Source organism: Taudactylus pleione, unplaced genomic scaffold, assembly GCF_031769625.1.
Source record: "Taudactylus pleione unplaced genomic scaffold, aTauple2 ptg000267l, whole genome shotgun sequence".
Lineage (NCBI taxonomy): Eukaryota > Metazoa > Chordata > Amphibia > Anura > Myobatrachidae > Taudactylus > Taudactylus pleione.
Window position 1 is genome coordinate 208,410 of NW_028284669.1, and position 23,445 is coordinate 231,854.

Here is a 23,445-nt window from a genome sequence, read left to right on the forward strand (position 1 = left end):
GCGAGCGGCCAGGGGGAGTAGTTTTCCAAAAAACGACCGCATGTTTTGTTCGCTCGTTCAGACCTAGAGGCGTGAACAGACCGCAAAGTGCGAACGGTTCATTTGAATAGCCACCCCTATTTTCTGAACGAGCGAGCGCAAATAGCGTCCGGCTCTGAATGAGGTCCAATGTGTATGGAACAGCAAGTAGAAGTCTTGGGATGGATCGGTTACAGTCTGGTACATATAGGTGTGTTCTCCAATGCGTTTCTACCTCTTCAGGTCTTCCTCTGGGAGAAAAAAAAAAGTGTGGCAGGGGGACTCTGGTGTCCCTGGATTGTCTGTGGAGGCTTTCGGGAGCCCAAAGTGATGGTGGAGAGGGTGGTCAGGTACAATCCTCAGTTGGGAAGTGGTTAGACCCTTTCAGTAAGGACCGCATGTCAAGGAGCCCCCTGAAAGGGTCTACTCACTTCCCAACTGAGGATTGCACCTGACCACCCCCTCCACCATCACTTTGGGCTCCCAAAACCCTCCACGAACAATCCAGGGACACCAGAGTCCCCTGCCACACAAACTACTTGCAAGGAGCACTGAGCCTCCCACCAGAGAAAGCAAATAAATTCAACATCTTTATATTCACCCACCTAGCCTGCTGTGTTATTTATCCCCCACCACAACACGCCTATCCCAGCACACACTTACCACCCCTCCTCCCAATTTCCCTTCCTCCCTCCCTGACCAACACACTCAACCCAGGAGCGCATGTAACCCCCCATCCAATCTCACACTGATTTAATAGGTGGCTCACATGAAAAGCTTTGCCCATCCCCCTGCTGGTAATAATCGGCACTACTGTATTTCCTGTGTGTGTTACTTTCTCTCCATTTGGACAATGATTCTTTACTTTGTGATGTTCCAGACCTCACCAATTCCTCCATATGCCCATGTTTTTCGGACCTAATTTTGTAAATGCCAACTAAAGAACAATGTAGAATAGTCTCAGGGAAGCAGCCAGTGGGTTCAATAAAATGTTTAGAGTTTGAGGGGGAAATGTATCAAGCCTTGGAGAGAGATACAGTGATGTTGCCCATAGCCAGGGGCGGATTGGGCCACCGGGACCGCGGGAAAGTTCCCGCTTTACAATGACAGCTGGCCGGCTGCTCCGACGGCTGCTACCGCGATCAGAGCTCAGCTCCGATCGGGCAGCAGTCATGAATGAGCTTCTGCACATGTGCAGAAGCTCGTTCAGCAGTACAATGTGTAATGGCCACGGCAGGGCTGCTGCAGCTCCTCCCATGGGCCATTGCGGCCCTCACCACACAGCTCCGCCTCTAAGTCCGGCAGCCAGCACGCCCAATAACGCAGGAGCCGGGAATGAAGCAGAGCAGCCGACTGCAGGACTTCAGGCTAGTAAGCGGCTGGGACTGGCTCTGTTAGTGTAAGCCTTTATAGAAACAGTATATAACTCAAATAAAGACTGCACTCCAAGTAAATAAAATATTTTGTAAATAATCATACATGTGTTGGCATCAATGTTTCAGAACCCCTGTGGCTGTTTACTTGAGTGCCTTGAAAAAAGAGCCACAGGGGTTCTGAAACGTAGGTGCTGTATGCCAATACATGTATGATTACATACAACAATCTTTATTTAAGTCTGTCTATCTTACTATTGAGGCCACCCAGGGAGTTTATATATATATATACACACATAGGGGAGGGGAATGGGCAGCACTCAGGGAGCTTATACAGAATAAAACACCACACTGTCACAGCATAGTTTTAATAACCATTTCAAGGACAAATTAATTGTGGATTTTTTTGGGAGGGCATCTACATCTACTTGTTACAGCTGGAGTGCCGCATTCTTGAACTGCATGTGAGCTGAAAATATATATATATACAATCACAGTCACAAGGCTCTTTATATATAGTCGGATGTGGAGAATACACAAGTCACTTATATCTATATCTAGTAGCAGCTGGTCCTGATGGTGTCATACAGAGTCGCAGTACTCATTCGGATACAAACACAAAGAAGTGAATTAAAAATGTGATGGGAATTCCTGGGCAGTTACAGGTTTTTGGCTAGTTACAATGGCAAACGCAGGATTTCTAGAGGGGGGTTTCCAAATGCCTGATTTTAGAGTAAGTGTGGCCAGTCCATGGAGAGGGCATTATTACCACTTATCCAGCTTTAATATGCATCATACATAGTGTATTGTGTGTCATAATTCCAGCATATACAGGACCAGTGATCACAGTAAGCCATTAAATGCGGCAGTAGGGCCATCCTGCTTGAGCTGAATGTATTTATATTAGATGTGGGCACCATTCCAGGGCATGGGAGGAAGTCCGGGAGCCTGGAGGAGCAGCAGAAGAACCTAGCAATGCCCTGGACATATATGTAAATATTGGGCTCTATAGCAGCACATCCCTAACAGTGCATGTTTTCCAAATCCCCTAATTAGTGCACAGGTTGTTTATTACTGGCTGATACATGTTAAAAGATCCACAGGTGGTGCTAATTATTTCATTTATGATACTGAGAAGAACATGTAGCACTAGTAACATTCTATTATATTACTACTTCTATTGTGGTCATGGTGTGGGCTGGGGAGGGGGGTTTCCAGGCAGATGGAACGCCCCCTGCTTTTGCCTATGAGTTAGATGCAGATGTAGCGCAGTATGGCGATGTTGTGGGTGTGTCGCTGAAAGTGACTGCGTACAGAGACTGAATTGCTGTGTTTATATTTTGGTTACTGTATTGTAATGTTCTGTGCACCCTTTACAGTATGTACGGCGCTGCGGACCACATGTGGCGCCCTATAAATAAAATTTAATAATAATTTCTCACATTAGGGGCCATACTCTAATGGATGATCTGCACCTAGCATAGAGCTGGTGGAAGTTTCAATGGTGCGACCAATGGTGGCATCTAAAGACACACAAAGCATGATTGCATTGTCTGCAGACACTAAGGGGTAAATTTACTAAAGTGAGAGTTTTTCGAAGTGAGTTTTAGAAGTGATGTTGCCCTTAACAACCAATCAGATTCAATTTAACATTTTACTAGCACCTTCTAGAAGATAATAGCTAGAATCTGATTGTGCAACATCACTTCTAAAACTCACTTCGAAAAACTCTCACTTTAGTAAATTTACCCCCAATAGTGGGTGTCTTAGTCCCTACATATTTGGACAATGGATGTACACCAGGGAAGGGCACTGTAGCGGAATTAGCATAAAGTCACAGACGAAACTGCAGCAAAACACACAAGGAGGGCCGCAACTGCGTCCAACTCAGAATCAGGCCCTATGAGGAGGGATCCCGCCCCCCACTATAGACCCCGCCCCTCATCAGACCACGCCCCAGTTAGGGCTGCTTCCATAAATTTCCCGGGCTGGTTTTCCATCCCAATCCGCCCCTGCCCATAGCAACCTCACCTGTCATTTATTCAGCACAGTCTATGAAATGACAGACACTGATTGGTCGCTTTGCACATTGGAGCTGATGCAGACGCCCTCGCAGCCGCTGGCTGCTCGCTGGTAATGTGGGCATTTTTTTTTTCCTGTGGCTGCTCGCAAAGCTGTGGGGCTCTGCGGAGCTCCCGGACGCTTCGCATGCGCAGTGCATTAACATCAGCCCGCTTCCAACGGCTCTGAAACAGCTATGTCTCCACTTTATCTCTCTCCAAGACTTGATACATTTCCCCCTGGAGGTCATTTATAACAATAGGAAAACCGATATAGTATTTATGTGATTAATAAGTAATGTGCGCCTTATTCTAAGTGCTAGCTAAGGATGTGCCATGGTCTGCGATGCCTGATAAAGTGGGTACATTATGATTGTCAGCACAGTGATTTGTGAGGAGTCCTGAGGTCAGTTTCCATCGTCCTATAGGTCTTTCCTATAACATACTGTACATTAATGTGAAAACCAGAGCTGCAAGCAGATGAGAATTGGGTTACAACACTAAGGAGTCACGCTTACATTACAAGGTACAACGCTGGTGAAACTGACCCTTTTTTTCCATTTAAACGCATTCCAGCAGCTCTCTGCTAATGCGAATAGCATTTTTGCTGAACATCAAGCATGGACAAAAATAAACATTGATGTAACAGATGTTTGAACTTCCTGAAAATAAAAAAAAAACATCTACTGGATTTCAATGTCCAAAAGGTTAAAAAAAAAAAAAAAAGTATTTCTTCCTATTCTACCAGAATAAAATAAATGCTGCCGTCTCGCAGGTCACAATGCATGAACATCAATGGTCTTCAGGGGCCAATGACACCATTTCCTTCTGCCTGGTAGGAGATGGAGCAGAATCGGAATGTTTTTAAAACAAGGTTCTATTTCCACTGATAAGTTCTGGGAAAGGAAGGCAGGTTGAGAGCAGATCCAGGCAGCGAAAGGGTACAACGTTTGCCACTGACTCATTAGCTGGACTCACTCAAAATGGAAATACTCGCTCATTATGTTTGTGTTATAATGAGAACGAATAAATTTAAAGTCAAATCAGAACCAAAGAAAGGAACATATTCATGTTGCAGTGGAGAGTGAACGGTGTCACCTTTCTCTGGTTGGCAGAACATATTGGATGTTTGTCCCCTTAAATTGTTACCACTCACCCAGAGGCCACCTAGAAATAGAGCAGTTTGGACCACTGGAAGAGTTGGGGCTGTGAATTGTAGACATGTGGTTCCCTTGTAGGAGGCCAGTCATAGATGGTTCTGGAAGCAGTGATGAGTCCATTACATATTGGGAGCTTCTCATTGGGAATTCTGGAGCAGATGTATTAAGCTCTGGAAAGTGGAAAGTAATAAACTACCAACCAATCGGCTCCTAAATGTCATTTTTTAAACACCGCCTGTAACATGTCAGGAGCTGAGTTGATGGTAGTTTATCACTTTCCAATTTATCACTTTCTAGAGCTTAATACATCTGCCCCTCTATAACAATCGATCTGACAGCTGGCAGAAGGAAGCAGCGGTAAGGTGCCTACCAGGAGCTGCTGCCCAGAGAGATGAGCACAGAGGTTAGGTGCCTACCAGAAGCTGCCGCCCAGAGAGATGAGCACAGAGGTTAGATGCCTACCAGGAGCTGCTGCCCAGAGAGATGAGCACAGAGGTTAGGTGCCTATCAGAAGCTGCTGCCCAGAGAGATGAGGAGCACAGAGGTTAGGTGCCTACCAGGAGCTGCTGCCTAGAGAGATGAGCACAGAGGTTAGGTGCCTACCAGGAACTGCCACCCAGAGAGATGAGCACAGAGGTTTGATGCCTACCAGGAGCTGCCGCACAGAGAGATGAGCACAGAGGTTAGGTGCATACCAGGAGCTGCTGCCCAGAGAGATGAGGACAGAGATTAGGTGCCTACCAGGAGCTGCCATCCAGAGAGATGAGGAGCACAGAGGTTAGTTGACTACCAGAAGCTGCCACCCAGAGAGATGAGGAGCACAGAGGTTAGGTGCCTGCCAGGAGCTGCCACCCAGAGAGATGAGCACAGAGGTTAGGTGCATACCAGAAGCTGCTGCCCAGAGAGATGAGGAGCACAGAGATTAGGTGCCTACCAGAAGCTGCTGCCCAGAGAGATGAGCACAGAGGTTAGGTGCCTACCAGAAGCTGCCGCCCAGAGAGTTGAGCACAGAGGCTAGGTGCCTACCAGAAGCTGCGACCCAGACAGATGAGAAGCACAGAGGTTAGCTGCCTACCAGGAGCTGCCACCCAGACAGATGAGAAGTACAGAGGTTAGGTGCCTACCAGGAACTGCCACTCAGACTGATGAGGCACACAGAGGTTAAGTGTCTACCAAGAGCTGCCACCCAGACAGATGAGGAGCACAGAGGTTAGGTGCCTACCAGGAGCTGCCGCCCAGAGTGATGAGCACAGAGGTTAGGTGCCTACCAGGAGCTGCCACCCAGAGAGATGAGCACAGAGGTTAGGTGCCTACCAGGAGCTGCCGCCCAGAGAGATGAGGACCACAGAGGTTAGGTGCCTACCAGTAGCTGCTGCCCAGAGAGCTGAGGAACACAGAGGTTAGATGCCTACCAGAAGCTGCCACCCAGAGAGATGAGCACAGAGGTTAGGTGCCTACCAGGAGCTGCTGCCCAAAGAGCTGAGGAACACAGAGGTTAGATGCCTACCAGAAGCTGCCGCCCAGAGAGATGAGCACAGAGGTTAGGTGCCTACCAGGAGCTGCCACCCAGAGAGATGAGGAACACCGAGGTTAGATGCCTACCAGAAGCTGCCACCCAGAGAGATGAGCACAAAGGTTAGGTGCCTGCCAGGAGCTGCCACTTAGACAGATGTGAAGCACAAAGCACAGAGGTTAAGTGCCTACCAGGAGCTGCCACTCAGAGGTTATATGCATACCAGAAGCTGCTGCCCAGACAGATGAGGAGCACAGAGGCTAGGTGCCTACCAGGGGCTGCCTCTCAGAGAGATGAGGAGCACAGAGGTTAGGTGCCTACCAGGAGCTGCTGCTCAGAAAGATGAAGAGCAGAGAGGTTAGGTACCTACCAGAGCTGCCTTTCAGACAAACGAGGAGCACAGAGGTTAGGTGCCTACCAGGAGCTGCCACCCAGACAGATGAGAAGCACAGAGGTTAGGTGCCTACCAGGAGCTGCTGCTCAGAAAGATGAAGAGCACAGAGGTTAGGTACCTACCAGAGCTGCATCTCAGACAAACGTGGAGCACAGAGGTTAGGTGCCTACCAGGAGCTGCCACCCAGACAGATGAGAAGCACAGAGGTTAGGTGCCTACCAGGAACTGCCACTCAGACTGATGAGGCACACAGAGGTTAAGTGTCTACCAAGAGCTGCCACCCAGACAGATGAGGAGCACAGAGATTAGGTGCCTGCCAGGAGCTGCCACTTAGACAGATGTGAAGCAAAGAGGTTAAGTGCCTACCGGGAGATGCCGCTCAGAGGTTAGATGCATAACAGAAGCTGATGCCCAGAGAGATGAGCACAGAGGTTAGGTGCCTACCAGTAGCTGCCGCCCAGACAGATGAGGAGCACAGAGGTTAGGTGCCTACCAGGAGCTGCCTCTCAGAGATGAGGAGCACAGAGGTTAGGTGCCTACCAGGAGCTGCTGCTCAGAAAGATGAAGAGCACAGAGGTTAGTTACCTACCAGAGCTGCCTCTCAGACAAATGAGGAGCACAGAGGTTAGGTGCCTACCAGAAGCTGCCACCCAGACAGATGAGAAGCACAGAGGTTAAGTGTCTACCAAGAGCTGCCATCCAGACAAATGAGGAGCACAGAGGTTAGGTGCCTACCAGGAACTGCCACTCAGTCTGATGAGGCACACAGAGGTTAAGTGTCTACCAGGAGCTGCCACCCAGACAGATGAGGAGCACAGAGGTTAGGTGTCTACCAGGAGCTGCCGCTCAAAGAGTTGAGGTACACAGAGGTTAAGTGCCTACAAGGAGCTGCCACCCAGATTGATGAGCAGCACAGTGGTCAGGTGCCTATTAGGAGCTTCCGCTCAGACAATTAAAAAGCAAAGAGGATTGGTGCCCACCAGGAGCTGCCACTCAGACAGATGAGCACAGAGGTTAGGTGGCTACCAGGAGTTGCCGCCCAGAGAGCTGAGGAGCACAAAGGTTAGGTGCCTACCAGGAGCTGCCACTCAGGCAGATGATAAGGACAGAGGTTAGGTCCTATCAGGAGCTGCCACTCATAAAGATGAGGAGCACAGTATAGACTGGTCAATCAGTGAGTAAAAGTGAAGGGTTGATGTACATGTTGGTGCTAATAATCTATCTACAAATAACAGTGCAGAGACTTTTCTGTCATGTAGAACAGGCGTGTGCCCAGGCAGCATCCTCAGTTATTTTGGACTTTTACCTATTCATCACATGATGAAAGAGAGTATTCTCCATACAGTATCAGAATATACACTTGGTTAGATAAATCGTGGAAGCGGAAGCATCTGGCTGTTAAGGCTTAAAAAACATTGGGGAAAAAAATATCCCCCCCCCACAAAAAAATAACCTGAACTTTCCCAAAAGTAAAACTACTGTACACTATACACTATAAAATACTGAGAAGATGGACCTGTATTAAATCACTTCTTACATGAATGTTCCTGTTCACTAGTGGGACACACGTGACTTACTACATACATCTCATCACTGGTGGGAAACAAGTAACTTACTACATACTCCTCATCACTGGTGGGACACACGTGACTTACTACATTCTCCTCATCACTGGTGGGACACACGTGACTTACTACATTCTCCTCTTCACTGGTGGAACACATGTGACTTACTACATTCTCCTCTTCACTGGTGGAACACATGTGACTTACTACATACTCCTCATCACTGGTGGGACACACGTGACTTATTACATTCTCCTCATCACTGGTGGGACACATGTGACTTACTACATTCTCCTCATCACTGGTGGGACACATGTGACTTACTACATTCTCCTCATCACTGGTGGGACACACGTGACTTACTACATACTCCTCATCACTGGTGGGACACACATGACTTACTACATTCTCCTCATCACTGGTGGGACACACGTGACTTACTACATAATTCTCATTACTAGTGGGACACACATGTGACTTACTACACTCTCCTCATCACTAGTGGGACACACGTGACTTACTACATTCTCCTCATCACTAGTGGGACACACGTGACTTCTACATACTCCTCATCACTGGTGGGAAGCAAGTAACTTACTACATACTCCTCATCACTGGTGGGACACGTGACTTATTACATTCTCCTCATCACTGGTGGGACACACATGACATACTACATACTCCTCTTCACTGGTGGGACACACATGACTTACTACATTCTCCTCATCACTGGTGAGACACACATGAATTACTCTATAGTCCTCATCACTGGTGGGACACACGTGATTTACTACATACTTCTCATCACTGGTGGGACACACATGACTTACTACATACTGCTCATCACTGGTGGGACACACATGAATTACTCTATAGTCCTCATCACTGGTGGGACACACGTGATTTACTACATACTCATCACTGGTGGGACACACGTGACTTACTACATTCTCCTCATCACTGGTGGGACACATGTGACTTACTACATTCTCCTCATCACTGGTGGGACACATGTGACTTACTACATTCTCCTCATCACTGGTGGGACACACGTGACTTACTACATACTCCTCATCACTAGGGACACACATGACTTACTACATTCTCCTCATCACTGGTGGGACACACGTGACTTACTACATAATTCTCATTACTGGTGGGACACACATGTGACTTACTACACTCTCCTCATCACTAGTGGGACACACGTGACTTACTACATTCTCCTCATCACTAGTGGGACACATGTGACTTACTACATACTCCTCATCACTGGTGGGAAGCAAGTAACTTACTACATACTCCTCATCACTGGTGGGACACACATGACTTACACTACATTCTCCTCATCACTGGTGGGACACACGTGATTTACTACATACACCTCATCACTGGTGGGACACACGTGACTTACTACATTCTCCTCATCACTGGTGGGACACACGTCACTTACTACATTCTCCTCATCACTGGAAGGACACATGTGACTTACTACATACTCCTCATCACTGGTGGGACACATGTGACTTACTACATACTCCTCATCACTGGTGGGACACATGCGACTTACTACATTCTCCTCATCACTGGTGGGACACATGTGACTCACTACATTCTCATCCCTGGTGGGACACACGTGACTTACTACATACTCCTCATCACTGGTGAGCCACACATGAACATACTACATTCTCCTCATCACTGGTGGGACACACTTGACTTACTACATACTTCTCATCACTAGTGGGACACACATGTGACTTACTACACTCTCCTCATCACTACTGGGACACACGTGACTTACTACATTCTCCTCATCACTAGTGGGACACACGTGACTTACTACATACTCCTCATCACTGGTGGGAAACAAGTAACTTACTACATACTCCTCATCACTGGTGGGACCCAGGTGACTTACTACATTCTCCTCATCACTGGTGGGACACACGTGACTTACTACATACTGCTCATCACTGGTGGGACACACATGACTTACTACATACTTCTCATCACTGGTGGGAAACAAGTAACTTACTACATACTCCTCATCACTGATGGGACACACGTCACTTAATACATTCTCCTCATCACTGGTTGGACACATGTGACTTACTACATACTTCTCTTCACTGGTGGGACACACGTGACTTACTACATTCTCATCATCACTGGTGGGACACACGTGACTTACTACATACTCCTCATCACTGGTGGGACACACGTGACTTACTACATACTCCTTGTCACTGGTAAACACGTGACTTACTACATACTGCTCAGCACTGGTGGGACACACATGTCTTACTACATACTCCTCATCACTGGTGGGACACATGTGACTTACTACATACTCCTCATCACTGGTGGGACACATGTGACTTACTGCATATGCCTCGTCACTGCTGGGACACACGTGACTTACTACATTCTCATCACTGGTGGAACACACGTCACTTACTACATTCTCCTCATCACTGGTGGGATACACATGACTTACTACATTCTCCTCATCACTGGTGGGATACATGTGACTTACTACATTCTCCTCATCACTGGTTGGACACATGTGACTTACTACATACTTCTCGTCACTGGTGGGACACACGTGACTTAATACATTCTCCTTGTCACTGGTGGGACACACGTGACTTTCTACATACTCCTAGTCACTGGTGGGACACACGTGACTTACTACATATTCTTCATCACTAGTGGTACACACGTGACTTACTACATTCTCATCATCACTCGTGGGACACACGTAACTTAATACATTCTCCTTGTCACTGGTGGGACAGACGTGACTTACTACATACTCCTAGTCACTGGTGAGACACACGTGACTTACTACATATTCCTCATCACTAGTGGTACACACGTGACTTACTACATTCTCTTCATCACTGGTGGGACACACGTGACTTTCTACATACTCCTCATCACTGGTGGGACACACGTGACTTATTACATACTCCTCATCACTTGTACACACGTGACTTACTACATACTGCTCAGCACTGGTGGGACACACAAGACTTACTACATACTCCTCATCACTGGTGGGACACACGTGACTTACTACATACTCCTCATCACTGGTGGGACACACGTGACTTACTACATACTCATCATCACTGCTGGGACAGACTTGACTTACTACATACTCCTCATCACTGGTGGGACACACGTGACTTACTACATACTCTTCACTGGTGGGACACATGTGACTTACTACATACGCTTCATCACTGGTGGTACACACGTGATTTACTACATTCTCCTCATCACTGGAGGGACACACGTGACTGACTACATACTCCTCATCACTGGTGGGACACACGTGACTTACTACATACTGTTCATCACTGATGGGACACACGTGACTTACTACATTCTCATCATCACCGGTGGGACACACGTGACTTATTACATACTTCTCATCACTGGTGGGACACACGTGACTTACTACATTCTCTTCATCACTGGTGGGACACATGTGACTTACTACATACTCCTCATCACTGGTGGGACACACGTGACTTATTACATACTACTCATCACTGCTGGGACACACGTGACTTACTAGATTCTCCTCATCACTGGTGGGACACACGTGACTTACTACATACTCCTCATCACTGGTGGGACACACGTGACTTACTACATTCTCCTCATCACTGGTGGGACACACGTGACTTACTACATACTCCTCATCACTGGTGGGACACACGTGACTTAATATATTCTACTCATCACTGGTGGGACACACGTGACTTACTACATACTCCTCATCACTAGTTGGACACACGTGACTTAATATATTCTACTCATCACTGGTGGGACACACATGACTTACTGCATTCTCCTCATCACTGGTGGGACACACGTGACTTACTACATTCTCCTTATCACTGGTGGGACACACGTGGCTTACTACATTCTCCTCATCACTGGTGGGACACACGTGACTTACTACATACTCCTCATCACTGGTGGGACACACGTGACTTAATACATTCTCCTCATCACTAGTGGGACACACGTGACTTAATACAATCTCCTTGTCACTAGTGGGACACACATGAATTACTACATACTCCTCATCACTGGTGGGACACACGTGACTTACTACATTCTCCTCATCACTGGTGGTACACACGTGACTTACTACATTCTCCTCATCACTGGTGGGACACACGTGACTTACTACATACTCCTCATCACTGGTGGGACACACGGGACTTACTACATACTCTTCACTGGTGGGACACACATGACTTACTACATACTCCTCATCACTAGTGGGACACCCGTGACTTACTAAATTCTCCTCATCACTGGTGGGACACACGTGACTTACTACATTCTCCTCATCACTGGTGGGACACACATGACTTACTACATACTCCTCATCACTAGTGGGACACTCGTGACTTACTAAATTCTCCTCATCACTGGTGGGACACACGTGACTTACTATATACTACTCATCACTGGTGGGACACACGTGACTTACTACATACTATTCATCACTGGTGGGACACACGTGACTTACTACATTCTCATCATCACTGGTGGGACACATGTGTCTTAATACATACTCCACATCACTGGTAAACACACATGACTTACTACATTCTACTCATCAGTGGTGGGACAGACGTCACTTACGACATACAGATATGAGAAGGCAGCAGTGGGTGTCCCTATACCGGGCTGTGCTTTCACTATACAGATATGAGAATGCAGCAGTGGGTGTCCCTATGCTGGGCTATGCTTACACTGTATGGATATGAGAAGGCAGCAGTGGGTGTCCCTATACCGGGCTGTGCTTTCACTATACAGATATGAGAAGGCAGCAGTGGACATCCCTATGCTGGGCTGTGATTACACTGTATGGATATGAGGAGGCAGAGATGGCGTCCCTGTGCTGGGCTGTAATTACATTGTATGGATATGAGGAGGCAGCAGTGGGCGTTCCTATGCTGGGCTGTGATTACACTGTACAGATATGAGGAGGCAGCAGTGGGTGTCCCTATGCTGGGCTGGGATTACACTGTACGGATATGAGGAGGCAGCAGTGGGTGTCCCTATGCTGGGCTGTGCTTACACTGTATGGATATGAGAAGGCAGCAGTGGGCGTCCCTATGCTGGGCTGTGATTACACTGTACGGATATGAGGAGGCAGCAGTGGGTGTCCCTATGCTGGGCTGTGCTTACACTGTATGTATATGAGAAGGCAGCAGTGGGTGTCCCTATGCTGGGCTGTGCTTACGCTGTATGGATATGAGAAGGCAGCAGTGGGCATCCCTATGCTGGGCTGTACTTACGCTCTACGGATATGAGGATGCAGCAGTGTGTGTCCCTATGCTGGGCTGTGCTTTGGAAGGCATTAGCATACTTTATCAACTGCGATCTGTGAGAGAATGCAGCTGCGATTACATTAGCATATATTTCTGTTTCATGCTCTGTGGGTGGGAGTTCTGTCTTAGCACTGTATGGAAGGTGTTGGAGCTCCGTAAAAATAAATTAGGGGTGTGCACCAGCCACTTTTCGTGTTTTGGTTTTGGATCTGGATCTTTCTTCGTATTTTGGATCTGGGTTTTGTGCTTTGGATCTGTATTTTTTTTTAAAAAAGCATAAAAACAGCTAAAATCACAGAATTTGTGGGTTTTTCTGCTCCTATGCTATTATTAACCTCAATAACCTTCATTTCCACTCATTTCTAGTCTATTCTGAACACCTCACACCTCACAATAGTGTTTTTATGTCCAAAAGGTTGCACCGAGGTAGCTGGATAACTATGCTAAGCGACACGAGTGGGCGGCACAAACACGTGGCCCATCTAGGAGTGACACTGCAGTGGCAGACAGGATGGCAGTTTGAAAAACTAGGCCCCAAACTGTACATAATGCAAAGAAAAAAAAGAGGTGCGAGATGGAATTGTCCTTGGGCCCTCCCACTGCACCCTTATGTTGTATAAACAGGACATGCACACTTTAACAAACCAATCATTTCGGCGCCAGGGTCTGCCACACGACTGTGGCTGAAATGATTGGTTCATTTGGCAATTAATCTGTCCCTGTACAAACTTGCTCTACGGAGGCAAGATGTCGTCCTAATTCTCCTCATCCACCGATTCCTCACCCTCTGCAGTGTTGTGTACATCCTCATCCTCACAGAGTATTAATTCGTCCCAGCTGGAATTCACCACCACAGGTCCCTCTGTACGTTCTGGAGGCTGATCTCCCTGGAAGCGTTGATAATTCATTTTATGAACATCATCTCCACATTTTGTGGAAGCAACCTCCTATGCCTTTCGCTGACAAGGTTCCCGGCTGCACTAAACACTCTTTCGGAGTACACACTGGAGGGGGGGCAACTCAGTTAAAATAGAGCCAGTTTGTACAGGGGCCTCCAAATTGCCTTTTTTTCAAGCCAGTACAGGTATGGACTGTATGACATGCCTACTTGGATGCTGTCACCGATGTAATCCTCCACCATTCTGTCAATGGTGACAGTATCATATGCAGTGACAGTAGACATGTCAGAAATGCCAGGTTATTCAGTCCAGACCATATGTCCAAACTTGGTCCTGCCTGCCCTGCATCACCGCCAGCGGGTTGCTTAGGATACCTAGGTTGTTTCCTGGCAGCCCCAGTTGCGGGAGAAAATGAAGAAGGAGCTGTTGACGTGTCACATTCTGCTTCAGCTGACAGTGTTTTCACCAGCAGGTCTTTGCACCTCTGCAGGCTTGTGTCAGCCGGAAAGAGAGACACCACATAGGCTTTAAACTTAGGATTGAGCACGGTGGCCAAAATGTAGTGGTCTGATTTCAACAGATTGACCACCCTGGAATCCTGGCAAAGTGAATGAAGGGCTTCATCCAAAAGTCCAACATGCCGAGCGGAATCGCTCCATCTTAGCTCCTCCTTCACTTTCTCCAGCTGCTTCTGCAAAAGCCTGATGAGGGGAATGACCTGATTCAAGCTGGTAGTGTCTGAACTGACTTCACGTATGGCAAGTTCGAAAGGCTGGAGAACCTTGCACAACATGGAAATCAATCTCCACTGCACTTGAGTCAGGTGCATACCCCCTCCTTTCCCTATGTCATAGGTGGATGTATAGGCTTGAATGCCCTTCTGCTGCTCCTCCATCTTCTGAAGCATATAGAGGGTTGAGTTCCACCGCGTCACAACCTCTTGCTTTAGGTGATGGCGGGGCAGGTTCAAGAGTGTTTGCTGGCGCTCCAGTCTTCGGCACGCAGTCGCTGAATGGCGAAAGTGGCCAGAAATTTTTCGGGCCACCCAAACCGTCTGCTGCACGCCCCTGTTGCTTTTCAGAAAATTCTTCACCACCAAATTTATTGTGTAAGCAAAACATGGGACGTGCTGGAATTTGCCCAGATGTAATGCCCGCACAATATTGATGGCGTTGTCAGATATCACAAATCCAAAGGAGAGTCTAAGTGGGGTAAGCCACTTGGCGATGATTTCCCTCAGTTTCTCTAAGATGTTGTCGGCGGCGTGCCTCTTACTGAAACCGGTGATACACAGCGTAGCCTGCCTTGGAACGAGCTGGCGTTTCTGAGAAGCTGCTACTGGTGACGCTGCTGTTGTTGCTGTGTAAGGTAATACATCTACCCAGTGGGCTGTCACAGTCATATAGTCCTCAGTCTACCCTGTTCCACTTGTCCACATGTCCGTGGTTAAGTGGACATTGGGTACAACCGCATTTTTTAGGACACTGAGGACACTTTCTGATGTTTCTGTACAGTCTCGGTATTTCCTGCCTAGTGAAGTGGAATCTAGATGGGATTTGGAACCGGGGACACACTACCTCCATCAATTGTCTAAATCCCACTGCACTAATGGCGGATACCGGACGCAAGTCTAACACCAACATAGCAGTCAAGGCCTCAGTTATCTGTTTTGCTTCAGGGTGACTGCTGTTGTAATTCATCCTCCTCGCTAAGGACTGTTGGAGGGTCAATTGTTTAGTAAAAGTATTGGTGTTCCTACTTCCTCTCTGGGATGATGAATTACTCCCAGCAGTAACAGCAGTAGCGGCAGCAGTAGGCGTAGCAATGCAGGATCCTCCGGAGGAATCCCGGATAGGAGAGTCAATCATGCCAGTGACATGGCCTGCAGGACTACTTCCGATCCTGACTATGGAGGAAATTGACGAGGAGGGAGTTGATGGTGTGGTTTACAGGATACAACAGGACAAAGGGATTTAGGTGTCCCTGGACTGCTTACGGTCTTAGCCAAAGGGAGTTGATGGTGTGGTTTACAGGATACAACAGGACAAAGGGATTTAGGTGTCCCTGGACTGCTTACGGTCTTAGCCAAAGTTTCTGAACTTGACAGTAACTTTTTATGAACGCTCTGCAGGTGACGTATAAGGGAGGATGTTCCTAGGTGGTTAACGTCTACCCCTACTTATTTCACCTTTACATATGGTACATATGGCAAGACAGTTGTTGTCCGGATTTGGATAGAAATATTGCCAGACCAAGAGGTGGAATGTTTGGACTTCTGCCCAGGCATGACCGTGATGGGCTTTTTCATCCCACAGACAACAACTGTCTCCCCCGGAGCCTGATCTAAACAAACCACATCACCATCAGAATCCTCCTCGCCAACTTCCTCCTCAGCACCAGCTGCACCAATATCCTCATCCTGTTGTACTTCAACAGTGACATCTTCAATTTGCATATCAGCAAGTGGACTGTGGGTGCTCCTTTCAGCACTTGCAGAGGGCGTGCAAATGATGGAAAGAGCCACCTCTTCCCGTCCAGTGCTGGGAAGGTCAGGTATCGCAACCGCCACCACACTAGAACTCTCCTTGGGGATTTGTGATATCTTCTTAGAATGCATAGTTCTTCGCTGTGCTTTTGCCAGCTTAATTCATTTGATTTTTGTAGTGGGAGGAGGGCTTCCATCGTCATGTGAAGCTGAACCAGTAGTCATGAACATAGGGAAAGACCTTAGCCGTTACTTGCCACTCTGTGTCGTAAATGGCATATTGTCAAGTTTACGTTTCTCCTCAGATGATTTAATTGTTTTTTGTAAGGTCATTTTCCTGAACTTTGTCATTTGGGATTTTATATGTCCTCTACTATGACATTGGGCATCGGCCTTGGCAGACGACGTTGATGGCATGTTATCGTCTATGTCATGACTAGTGGCATCAGCTTCAGCACTAGGAGGAAGTGGTTCTTGATCTTTCCCTATTTTATTTTTAGGGGACAAAGTTTGGTCCTCCATTTATGTTATATTGATATATACAGTCAGGTCCATAAATATTGGAACATTGACAGAATTTTCATATTTTGGCCTCTATTCACCACCACAATGGCTTTGAAATGAAACAAACAAGATGTGCTTTAACTGCAGACTTTCAGTTTTAATTTGAGGGTAATTACATCCAAATCAGGTGAACGGTGTAGGAATTACAACGGTTTCTATATGTGCCTCCCACTTTTTAAGGGGCCAAAAGTAATGGGACAAACTAAACAATCCTAAATCTATCTTTCACTTTTTAATACTTTGTTGCAAATCCTTTGCAGGCAATTACAGCCTGAAGTCTGGAACGCATAGACATCACCAGATGCTGGGTTTCATCCCTGGTGATGCTCTGCCAGGCCTCTACTGCAAATGTCTTCAGTTCCTGCTTGTTCTTGGGGCATTTTCCCTTCAGTTTTGTCTTCATCAAGTGAAATGCACGCTCAATTGGATTCAGGTCGGGGGATTGACTTGGCCATTGCATAACATTCCACTTTTTAGCCTTAAACTCTTTGGTTGCTTTTGCAGTATGCTTCGGGTCATTGTCCATCTGTACTGTAAAGCGCCGTCCAATGAGTTCTGAAGCATTTGACTGAATATGAGCATATAATATTGCCCGAAACACTTCAGAATTCATTCTGCTGCTTTTGTCAGCAGTCACATCATCAATAAATACAAGGAAACCAGTTCCATTGGCAGCCATACATGCCCACGCCATGACACTACCACCACCATGCTTCACTGATGAGGTGGTATGTTTTGGATCATGAGCAGTTCCTTTCCTTTTCCATACTCTTCTCTTCCCATCACTCTGGTACAAGTTGATCTTTGTCTCATCTGTCCATAGGATGTTGTTCCAGAACTGTAATGGCTTTTTTAGATGTTTTTTGGCAAATTGTAATCTGGTCTTCCTGTTTTTGTGGCTCACCAATGGTTTACATCTTGTGGTGAACCCTCTATATTCACTCTTGTGAAGTCTTCTCTTGATTGTTGATTTTGACACATATACACCTACCTCCTGGAGAGTGTTCTTGATTTGGCCAACTGTTGTGAAGGGGTTTTTCTTCACCAGGGAAATAATTGTTCTGTCATCCACCACAGTTGTTTTCCGTGGTCTTCCGGGTCCTTTGGTGTTGCTGAGCTCTCCGGTGCGTTCTTTCTTTTTAAGAATGTTCCAAACAGTTGATTTGGTCACACCTAATGTTTTTGCTATCTCTCTGATGGGTTCGTTTTCATTTTTCAGCCTAATGATGGCTTGCTTCACTGATCGTGACAGCTCTTCCGATCTCATATTGAGAGTCGACAGCAACTGTTTCCAAATGCAGATGTAACACCTAGAATCAACTCCAGACCTTTTACCTGCTTAATTGATAATGAAATAACAAGGGAATAGCCCACACCTGTCCATGAAACAGCTTTTGAGTTGATAATCCCATTACTTTTGGCCCCTTAAAAAGTGGGAGGCACATATAGAAACCGTTGTAATTCCTACACCGTTCACCTGATTTGGATGTAATTACCCTCAAATTAAATCTGAAAGTTTGCAGTTAAAGCACATCTTGTTTGTTTCATTTCAAAGCCATTGTGGCGGTGAATAGAGGCCAAAATTTTAAAACTCTGTCAATGTCCCCATATTTATGGACCTGACTGTACGTGCGGCTAATGGTGCATAGACACGGTCAGATTTTTCCTTCAGATATGAACGATAACGATTTAAAAATCGTTCAGTCGTTCATATCTGAAGGAAAATCTGACATATCTGACATGCCTGAACGATGGACGATTTACAATGCGCGTTCCCGTTTGTCAGATAACGATATCTGACATCTGATGTGTTTGCAGTCAGACTTGGACGATTCCATTCATTGTAATGCAGTCAAAAATCGTTCAATCGTTCAAATCGTTCAAAACTTTGGTAAAATTGTTCAAATCGTTCAATCGTTCATCTGACAAATCTGACAAATCTGACCGTGTGTATGCTCCATAAGGCGCACACAAATACAGAAAAGAAGAATTTAAAAAAATTTTTTGGAGTGCACTTTGGGGGTTACAGCACCCTTTAATGGTCAAGCCAGCCAGCCCTTGATTTATGACACAGGCGCATGCTTGGCGCTACTTTGTTGATGCACATGCAGCTACTGTGCACACATTGCCTGATTCAGAGCCGGACGCTCTGACAGAGCGCTCGCTCTGAATCAGGGCCGGCCCTCTGCTTTTGCAGAACGGCCTCCTGGCCACTTGCATAGCTGTGGGTGACCAGCCATAGCTATAGCGAGCAGCCATGATGATGGTTGCAATGGTCAAGACCATCGCGACCATCGGGCTTGCGACGAGACCCTTGTGGTCGGGTCTCGTTGCCGCAAGCCCAAGAGTGATTTCGGCTCAAACAGAGCCGAAAGCACTCCCACTGAAATCCCTTGTGATGTCAGTGGGGCCAGCCCCAGACAGTAGGCGTTCCCATGGGAACGTCTCCGTCTGGGCAGCCACGCCCCCGACCTGCCCACCAAAGGGGGCGTGCTGTCACTCAACATTGACAGCACACTCCCTTTGGTACGAGACCCGGAGTGACGGTTTGCCCGTCGCTACACGGGTCTCGCGCCTGCGCACGACGGAGTTGGCTCCGTAGTGCGCATGCGCACTGGGCCACCATCGACCCGCTAGCGAGCGGGTCTGAATCAGGCACACAATTCACAAACACAGAAAAAATTATTTTTTTTATAAGTTTTATAGTGCACTTTGGGGGTTACACCACCCTTTAACGGATGAGCCAGCTGGCCCTTTACTTTTGACACAGGGGCACGCTTGGCACTACTTTGTTAATGCACATGCGGCTACAGCGCACACAATTCACAAACACAGAAAATATTTTTTTATTTGGTTTGGAGTGCACTTTGAGGGGTTACACCACCCTTTAACAGACGAGCCAGCTGGCCCTTTACTTATGACACAGGCGCACGCTTGGCACTACTTTGTTGATGCACGTGCGGCTACTGCGCACACAATTCACAAACACAGAAAAAAACATTTTTTTTTTTTTTTTGGAGTGCACTTTTGGGGAGCACTTCTGATGCACAGATCACCTCCTGGACAACACTACAGCACCCCTCTAGGACTACAGCCTTTATGGGATACTGCACAACACAGTCCAGCCAGCCCTTATAGACTTTGGAGTGGACACAGCCCCTATGGACAACTGACTGCACAGCACAGACCAGCCAGCCCATATGACAGCAGCACAACACAGCCCAGCCAGCCCATATGACAGCAGCACAACACAGCCCAGCCAGCCCATATGACAGCAGCACAACACAGCCCAGCCAGCCCCTATGACAGTAGCACAACACAGCCCAGCCAGCCCCTATAACAACAGCACAACACAGCCCAGCCAGCCCCTATGACAGCAGCACAACACAGCCCAATCAGCCCCTATGGACAACTATAGCACAATACAGCCCAGCCAGCCCCTATAACAGCAGCACAACACAGCCCAGCCAGCCCCTATGACAGTAGCACAACACAGCCCAGCCAGCCCCTATGACAGCAGCACAGCCCAGCCAGCCCCTATGACAGTAGCACAACACAGCCCAGCCAGCCCCTATAACAGCAGCACAACACAGCCCAGCCAGCCCCTATGGACAACAGCACAACACAGCCCAGCCAGCCCCTATGGACAACAGCACAACACAGCCATGCCAGCCCCTATGGACAACAGCACAACACAGCCATGCCAGCCCCTATGGACAACAGCACAACACAGCCATGCCAGCCCCTATGGACAACAGCACAACACAGCCATGCCAGCCCCTATGGACAACAGCACAACACAGCCATGCCAGCCCCTATGGACAACAGCACAACACAGCCCAGCCAGCCCCTATGGACAACAGCACAACACAGCCCAGCCAGCCCCTATGGACAACTGTAGCACAACACAGCCCAGCCAGCCCCTATGACAGCAGCACAACACAGCCCAGCCAGCCCCTATGACAGCAGCACAACACAGCCCAGCCAGCCCCTATGACAGCAGCACAACACAGCCCAGCCAGCCCCTATGGATAACAGTAGCACAACACAGCCCAGCCAGCCCCTATGACAGCAGCACAACACAGCCCAGCCAGCCCCTATGACAGCAGCACAACACAGCCCAGCCAGCCCCTATGGATAACAGTAGCACAACACAGCCCAGCCAGCCCCTATGGACAATAGCAGCACAACACAGCCCAGCCAGTCCTAGCTCCCACCCTCCCTCTTCACTGTTCACAGCCGGAGTGAGAAATGGCGCCAACGCGGGGACCTTTTATAGAATCCAAAACCCGCGAGATCCGGAAAGTGGGAAGAAGACGTTTTGCCTCGATTTCAGATCTGAGTCAGGCGGGAAAACCCGAGCCGGACTCAGTTCCTGGCTCAGATCGGGGGGGCTTGGGGGGGTTCGGATTCATAAATCCGAACCCGCTCATCCCTAAAATAAATGTTGATAATAAATAATATCACACATTTGTGCAAATTTGCCTGTAATATTTAGTTTGTTTTTAGTTGATTTTGGTGGTTGTGTAATATATTGTCTTATCTACTTGTTATAATAATATCATGAGGTCAGTGGAACATTGACTGTCTGTCCTCCTTTAAGGGTTTAATATTTTCATAAATCACACTTCCTGGAAACAGCTGAGATCTCAGATCCCGGGGGATCCCTATATTTATTGATATAATGGACTAAGCTGGTGGCGTTCCATCAAACGCTAATCTCCTCGTATATCAGTGCGCTCTGTGTTCTCAGGATGTCAACAAAGTTATCTCTTGAGGTAAAAGATGATCCCACTTGTGAAAAATAGCTAAAACCTTTTCAAATGTTTGTCATCAAATAGTTGAAGTATCAGAATTTATGCTCAATTTGTGTTGTTATGTAGATGAATGGTTCTAAGAGGCACAGTACGAGAAATGTCAGCCTCTCACTGCTCACCTCCGCACAGTAGGGATCATTGGTAGGGCAATTACATACTGGGGCCAAACAGTGACTAGCAATAAGGGGTGACACCACCTAGAATAACATTGTACTATACCCAGTATTCCTCATTCCTCCAATGCTGGGGTTGTCAGTCTCAACGCCTCACCTCCGCATAGTAGGGATCATTGGTAGGGCAGATACTGTACATACTGAGGCCAGACAGTGACTAGCAATAAGGGGTAATGCCACCTAGAATAACATTGTACTGTACCTCATATTCCCTATTCTTCCAAAGCCGGGGATGTCAGTCTGTGAAGGACAAGTGCCGTGACACTGTCAGCAATACATTCTTGCCGGGTTCCGGGATCTGCATGATTCTGCTACCTGTAGCTGGCGGTGCTGGGAAAATATTACATGTTAACTGGAGTTTCCTTTCAATAGAAAATGCTATATACATAATGTAAGATTACCTTTACTTAACCTTTATATAAACGTGCCCTAAACATGTTTACCTAATGCCTGTACGTACAGTATTTGTATCACCATGAGTGTCAGCTGTCGTACTGTAGCGCACAACTCAAATCATTTTTTTAATATACGTTACAAAATCCTGTAAAATATGTTCTGATTGGTTATGTATAAATTCTGCACCATTCTGCTGTGTAGCAGGTGAGCTGATTACCGCAAAATCCATTGTATGTTATCTACAATTTCCTGGCGTGTTATTTTATCCTGTGACTCATGTGCCCCGTTTCTCACAGAGGGGTGAGCACTTTAGCTACCTATAGGATTATTACATTCTAGCACCATGTTAGCAGAGGCAAATATATAATTAGTGAGGGGTGTTTGGTGCACACTGGTCCGTCCTGCAGAGCAGCAAAAATCACTGGGAGAATGGCGGCGTCCATTTTCCCAGTGAATCGCGCATGCACAGTGCTGATTTCCCCGGCAATCAGTTGTATACACCTTTTTCCCTGGGAGACCCACATCAAGCCAGAATCTACTGCAACATCAGAGAGGAGGGGGCTCTCACTGATTCTGCACACAGGCCCACCGTGGGGGCGAGACAATGGTATAAGTTAAAAAAGGAAAAAAAACATGCGGGTAGAGGGCCCTGCTTGTGAGAG